Here is a 7,333-nt window from a genome sequence, read left to right as displayed (position 1 = left end):
GGTGCAGGCAGGGGAGAGGCGGGCCGTGCAGCGGTAGCGCGCTCCGCTGGGGCCGGTTTGAGGAGACTGATTTGATTTCTAAAAGATTTCAACGAAAGAGGCTGACTGCGCCTGTTCAGCTCACAGGATTTATTAAGCTCCGACTTTGCGCTTGAAACCTCTGGCGCCACTGAGGAAACCAATGAAATCTGACCAGAAAAACACTTTGGACTTGGAATTTCGCGTTAAGGACAGTGATCCAGAAAAGCGCACTGTGCCCTCTGTGCACTGTAAGAATGGTGCTGCTGAGAGAAATTAAGATTGGAGAAGGAAAGGGTTGCAGTTCAAAGTAAAGGTGGTCAGAGGAAGTCTTCAGGACAACAGGTGAGCCATAGTCCAGTGAAGGAAAATGTTCACCAACACTGCTACCTGGGGAAAGAGCTGTGGAGACAGAGGGGCTGGGGGTGCAAAGGCCCTGAGGCAGAAGCACCACAGTGTGGATAGGGGGACTCCAAGATGAGCATGTATCAGCTGAAAGCAGTGTGAGGTGGTTTTACTCTAAATCTTGTGAATAGGGTGGCTGTGTATTATGAAAGAAGAACCAGAGGTTTTAGCTGCGCAGATTTAAGGGTGTAGTGCACCTTTGAGGTTGGTGGGGGCATCACATCAGTTTACTTTGGGCAAGCTGATATGCCTACTAACACGGTGGAGTTACTAACATTTCCAGGCTTGGGAAGTGGAGAGGCAGGGAAGTTCCAGAGTCTCTGCAAAGGTTAGGACCAGGACAGATAGTAAAAAGGAGCTCCATAAACTGGGATTTCTTCCCCATCGGCATATTTACCCGTCGCTTATTTTGTTTTGTTGGTACCAAACTCTTCCCCATTTGCATCAGGCGTCAATCAAAAATATTGCCAAAAAAAAAAAAAAGTTGCCAAAAGGTTTCTTACACTGTACTGTAAATAAAAGAGCTGGATTTAAAACAAGGTCTAGCCCAGCATGATAGCACATGTTTATAATCTCCACACTTTAGGAGGCCGAGGCAGGCCTGCAAGATCAAACTCATCCAAAGCAACTGAGATTCTGACTTCAAATAAAAAATAAAAGGCCTAACACCGTAAAAACACAAGTACATTAGATCAGGCTCTGATGCCATCTGTGGGCTTCAAGCAGTCACAGCCTAAACCAGGGAGGCCATCTGTAAAACAGAGGGCTCCACCTACACAGGGCTTGGTGGCAGCAAGAGGGAAATGGAGAGATACTAGCACTGCTGCTTGTTTCTTTGTGCCCGGAGCCTTGTAGCCTGGCCTCCCTCATACCTTTCACCCTTCTCCAGGACACACAACTTACACTTTTCCTTTCTCTTTTTCTCTTACCTACCCACTTCTCTCTCATTCTTTCCCCTTTTCTTTTCTTCCTTGTACTGTAATCAGCCATCCTAGTCCCAGGAAGGGGGCGTGGCCATGCAGCAAAGAACTGTAACTCCAAACCCTGTTTGTTAGCCACCACTCTGGGAAGACTTTTTTTTTTTTTTTTTTTTTTTCCAAAAACCATGAAAAGGTCAGAAGATTCTCCCAACAAATATGAAGCATCTTTGTGAAAGACTGACACATTAAGAATTTTCCCAACTGTAACCTGCATAAAGGAAGGGTTAGTAGAGGAGAGCAAAGCATGTGTAAATCCATGGGAATCTCCCGGAGTAATTACAGCTAATATTCTAATCATATCCAAAGTGGTAGAATAAAGGAACTATCCAATTTAGCCAAATGCTTTTCTCCACTTGTAAAACTAAGGAACTACAATAAAGAATGAATCTATTCTTTGCCATGGCTAGTGTCTTGGTTACTTTTTATCTTGTTGAGACCAAAATATCTAACGCCCAATGTGAAGGGGGAAAAAAAGTTTATTTCTTAGTTTTTGGAGGTTTCAGTCCATACTCAGCTGGGTCCAAGGCAGGGTGGCATGGCACTGGGGCAACACTTCAAGGCAGCAGCCAGAACAAAAAGGAAGAAAACAAGCCTTTTCTCCTGGTTTATATTGTACACAGGCCACGCCCGCACCCAGGGTGGGTGTAGCACTCAGGAAATCTCCCTGCCCTCCTTTGCTCAGGATGAGGATATTTACAAAGTAAGGACCCTGCCTCCCTGCTGAGTCTCTCACACTTCTAAACTGCTCAAATTGACACAATGTATTAACCATAAGGACATAATCCAGAATGTGGAAATTCATCAGCAGCTCAGCCAGTGCAATCTAAGTAAATATACAGTGGATGTGACCTGAAAGACCAGCAGAGATACACTTTCTTTTCCTTTTTTTGAGACAAGGTCTCACTGTGTAGTTTAGGCTGGCCTTGAACTCATTCTTGTAGCCCCAGCTGGCCTCAACCTCACACAGTTCTTCTCCCTTTTCCTCCTGAAGTGCTAGAAAGTAACTCAGATCCACAGTTTGCTATAGCAGTTTAAAATTTTTTTTTTAAATGTTATTTACTTTGTGGTACTGGAGACTGAACTCAGAGCTGTTACACTGAGCTACATACCCAGCCTTTTTTTTTTTTTTTTAAGTTTTAGTCTGGGGATGATAAAATAAATTGCTCAAACTGGGATAAAATTTGGGATCCTCCTGCTTCAGGCTTTCAGAGTTGGGAGTAGAAGCACATATACCACTCAGTTCATGGTCTTCACTTGTAAATTCTATTTGTTCTATCCCTAGAGGCATTTGTTCACCACCTAGAAATAGTCACATGCCAAGCCTAGTGTTTACCTATATAGCATTAAGAGGATTTAAAGCTGCACCCAGCAAAGACTAAGCTATGGGATAGGAATATACATACTCCCCCCCCGCCCCCCCCCCCCCCCCCGCACTTCAGTGGTACTGGGGATTGAACCCAGGTCCTCTGCACTGAGCCACATCTCTAACCAATGTTTTTTTGAGACAGGGTCTTGCTAAATTGCCTGAACTGGGCTTGAATTTGCAATTCTTTGCCTCAGCCTCCCAAGTGCTGGGATTACTGGGATGCACTACACACTTGACTAAACATACACTTTTTTTGAGACTGGGTGCTGCTATGTAGTGTAGGGTACCAACACAGTCAGCTAAACATAGACATTTAAAAGCACAATTTGTTTTTGTTTTTGGTACCAGGGATCAAACTCATGACCTAGCACTTGTGAGGCAGGCTAAATCTCTTGCTTTAAAAACACAGTTTGTTAAAAACTGTTAGTTTCAATTGGGTGTGGTGATGCATGCCTGTAATCCCTGTGGTCAGAAGGCTGTGGCACTCCTGCCACGTGGCACCCCAATTTTGAGGCCATCCTGGAATATATGGTAGGTTCCACTCCAATTTGGACTATATAGCAATACTGGTCTCAAAAACAAAACAGTAGAGCTTATTAATTTCACTCTTTGGAAGACTAACTGGACATACTATGTTTGGACAAAGATTGTTCATACATTCCCTTCACACTGAGATCACTGCATTTATCACACCTTCACAGTAAAATACTGTGAAGGTTTACAAACAACAGAAAATTGAGGTTCAGGAGGAGCTGGGGATTTAGATCAGGGCATAAGCAGGAGCTTGTTTTTATGTATATCTCCTACCTGTTCTTCTGGTAACTTAGAGCGAGTTCTGTTTTACATGATGCCACTTGCAGCAGTTGTAGACAGCTGTCATGATCACACATAAATGTCCTGATCATTTCACTGAGGGAATTAAAATATTATAAGTCGGATTAGTGGCATCCAAGCTGTTTAGGAGTTAGAGGTTAAAATCAAAAAGTTTGAGGCCAGTCTCAGCAATGTAGCCAGAGCCTGTCTCAAAATGAACAAATTAAGCTGGAGCCAGCTGCGGTGGCACACACCTGTAATCCCAGCCCTCGGGAAAGCTGAGGCAGAAGGATCCCTACTTCAAACCCACCCTAGGCAATTTGGGAAGACCCTGTCTCCAAATACAACAGTGCTAAGAGTGTAGCCCCCTTTGAAGGCCCAAGGTGAAGTCCCCAGCACTGCAGAAAAATGAAACGGAGTGATGGTGTAGGCATGAAGAAGGGAAGTGCAAAGGCACTCCTGGATTTGATCTGCGCTGCCAAAAAGTCTGGGGAGTCATTTTCAGGTCAAAATAGAATGTACAACCTAGCTGCTATTAACTCAAATTGTTCTGCTGTCTGAAATAATTAGGAAATATTCTGCTGCTTGCTTTTTCAAGATCTTTTTTTATAGAATTCTCATATATAATATATTGTTTTATTTTAACCTAACAGAATTAAAACATGCTTCAGAAAGTAAGCTTCTAAAACTACAAACTGAGAATAAAAAACCTGAGAAAGGAGCTGGACAGTATGGAAAATTCAGACAAGATAAAGCCCATGCAACAAAGCCTACAGACAGAGATGGAGCTTGCTACAGTTACTCAACATGTGTTCCAGGTAACATTTGTATAAATCAGGAAAGGAGGGATAAAGACCTTTTAAAAACACCACTGATATGAAGACCTTACCACGGTTTATGTTAGGCTGTGGTCATAAGCTAATTCAGTACAAGGACTGAGTACGTAGCCGCACTGGAGAGCACTTGCCTAGCATTGGTGAAGCCCCGAATTCAGTCCCAGCATTGCAAAAATCATAATTGTCTACTGATATTTGCTGTACTCACATATGTAATGTTCATGTACAGTCAGCACATTTTTCATCGTGGTTAACATTAGGATTTAGAACTGGCATGTTTTCTACAGCTCTGGAGGCAGGTTGGAGTACAGCTTTAGCCTCCAAGTTTGAGGGCGGAGTGGACCTGGGTGAGAGTGGCAGCTAAGAAGGTGACTGCTGCCACTGGGAATTTAGCTCAAGTGGGTGCTCAAGGACATGGGGTTGGTCCAAACCCCATCACAAAGAGAGAAATATCAGCATGATGTCTGGTCCAAGTAAACTCTAGTAAATGTTGCCATGAGATTTTTCCCCTGAGACATTAATGGAAAGAGAGAAAGAAAGAAAGAAAGAAAGAAAGAAAGAAAGAAAGAAAGAAAGAAAGAAAGAAAGAAAGGAAAGAAAGGAAAAAGAAAGAAAGAAAGCTGACTGAGCTGACTATGGAGGCCCATGTTTGTCCACACAAAGGGCTGGGGATGCAGCTCAGTGTGATGGCCATGGGTTCAACCCCTGGGCCTAGGGATGGAAGAAGCAAAAACTGTCTGTGGAAATTGATGAGATATTTGCAAACATCATAAACATACCTTCACCCCTGCTGAAGCCTCTTGTAAGTAGAAATGAAGACAAAAGTGTATCACACACTGGGAATACAGGCAAGTGTCACAGCACCTGCCTGACTAGCATGAGGTCCTGAGTTGAATTCTTGGGACAGAAGAAATAATTGTCTATCCCTCTTTTCTGTGAATACAGAGCTACTGTACTTTTCTAGTAAATGTTTAAAACATTAGATAAGGTTAGTGAAGGGATTATTTAACAAAAATCTTGTTAAAATTTTGAAGTGCTTACATTTCAAAGTTGTTATATTTTGACTTGTTTTTTGTTTTTATTTTAAACTATAGAACGTCATTTTGGGGTGTAAAGTCAACTGGGCAGCAGATCCAGCACTCAAGGAAACTGTTCTGCAGCTTGAAAAGGCTCTCACCGCAATCTAACAAGAATTCCACTGGGCCAGGTGTTGCCATGTGTGCCTTTGATCTCAGCACTCAGGAGGCTGAAACAAGAGGATTGCCACATGCTGAAGACCAGCAAAGATTTGCACCTTGCAGTTTTTGGAATTTTGTCTCTGTATGTCATTTAAATAGCAAGTTTCAAGTGACATGAATTTGCGATGTTTGGGGAACTCTCCTAATCTGTAATTGCTTTTTAGCTTCAGTTAACACTCTAACCTAGAATCGGTCATTTTAAATAACACTAAAGTGACTGTGTACTCTTAAAAGGGGAATGTCTTAGTCATAGAAAAGACACCTGGCCTGATATCTGAGGAGCAGGCGCAGTTTTGGACATTCACAAGGTCCCAGCATTTGATTGTAATACTTGTGTGCATTTCTGCATTTGTCAGTCAGGATGCAGAGAAGTCTCCATTGTGTCAGCAGCTGGTATAATTTGTAGTAGGGTTATGAGTAACTGTCTTCTGTTCTCTCTGTGTCTGTTTCTCCCCTCACACATACTTCTGAGCACACACATACATAATGCTGGCTACACCCTAGCAATGCTGATGTACAGTGACATCCGTGCCCATTTTCAGTTCTGTTTGGACACAAACACTTGCCAACTTACCAAGGCTGGCTTCAGACTTGCAACCCTCCTGAACAACTGGGATTAAAGCATGTACTGCCATGTCCAGTACAGCTCTTTATTAATTAGGAGCTATTGATCATATTAATGGACAGTGTGATGTTTTCAGTATTCTTACTGGAATAAAGTGAAACTTGAAAAGATGCGCTCATTGGATAATACCTCATGAAATCTGTTCTTTAGATTAATAACAAAGAGAGATTTCCCTAAGCTCAAATAGTAGGCTTTTCTTTGAAATATTTATACCTTGCTTTCTTTCATCAGTCATACTGTATGCATAGATTTATTCTTTCTGTCAGTTATTGTTTTGAGGTAGAGTCTCACTGTGTCCTTCAGGGCATTATTGAACTCACTATGTAGCCCAGGCTGTCCTAGAACTTCCTGCAGTCCTCCTGCCTCAGCCTCCTGAGTAGTAAGGTTACAGGCATGCACCACCACACCTGACCTGTTGTTATCTATATCAATTGTTATAAAGTAACTTACGTTTTGCGTGCAAATTATTATTTTGGAAAATGCTTTTCCATTCCAGTAATCCACACAGGAACTGTTTGTTTGTTGTAGTACTGGGCAGTGAACCCAGGGCTATTGTGCTAAGCTCTCTTGAGCCCTATATTTGTTTTTTAATCTGTTATTTTGAGATAGGATCTCATCAAGGTGCTGAGTTGCCCAGGCTGTGCTGAAACTTGATCCTCCTGCCTCAGCCCCCTAGAAAACTGGCATTCTAGCAGTGCACTACCACAGTCACTTGACACTGTATTAGTAAATTTCAACCTGTGGACCACCTGAAAAAGTGTATCTTCATATACTAAAACAGGTATATGTTTATCTGGGACCTTCGTGGTCTTTGACTTGCCTGTTACCCAGCTCTGAGAGAGGAAGTGGGTAGGCTTTGCCTGAACTGTTGCTGAATACGGACCTCACAGCTCACTGTTTTATAACGTTTACTTCTGTGTGGGTTTGGGGTTCAGCCGCCCACTCTAGGACTCCATTTGAGGAAGCAGCCACTCAGCAGAAGGCAGGGGCTCCTTAGATCAAGTCAAATGCATTCCACAAGCAGAATGTAATCTTCTGCTTGGGAAAGGCAG

The 7,333-nt window shown here is 42.7% G+C and overlaps 1 long non-coding RNA gene across 1 annotated transcript; it reads left to right on the top strand.

Moving 5' to 3' along the window:
• The first annotated feature begins 13 nt into the window (after positions 1-13).
• LOC106028041 (uncharacterized) lies at positions 14-6,391 on the top strand. The gene is made up of 3 exons (XR_010050477.1): positions 14-363; positions 4,236-4,400; positions 5,513-6,391. It is a non-coding gene; the product is annotated as an uncharacterized LOC106028041 (long non-coding RNA).
• Positions 6,392-7,333: the final 942 nt, after the last annotated feature.

Source organism: Cavia porcellus, unplaced genomic scaffold (genome assembly GCF_034190915.1).
Source record: "Cavia porcellus strain 051 isolate PalLab524CR breed Dunkin Hartley unplaced genomic scaffold, mCavPor4.1 scaffold_11, whole genome shotgun sequence".
Lineage (NCBI taxonomy): Eukaryota > Metazoa > Chordata > Mammalia > Rodentia > Caviidae > Cavia > Cavia porcellus.
The sequence above is the reverse complement of the archived record's forward strand: the minus strand, read 5'-3'. Positions and strand labels throughout refer to the sequence as shown.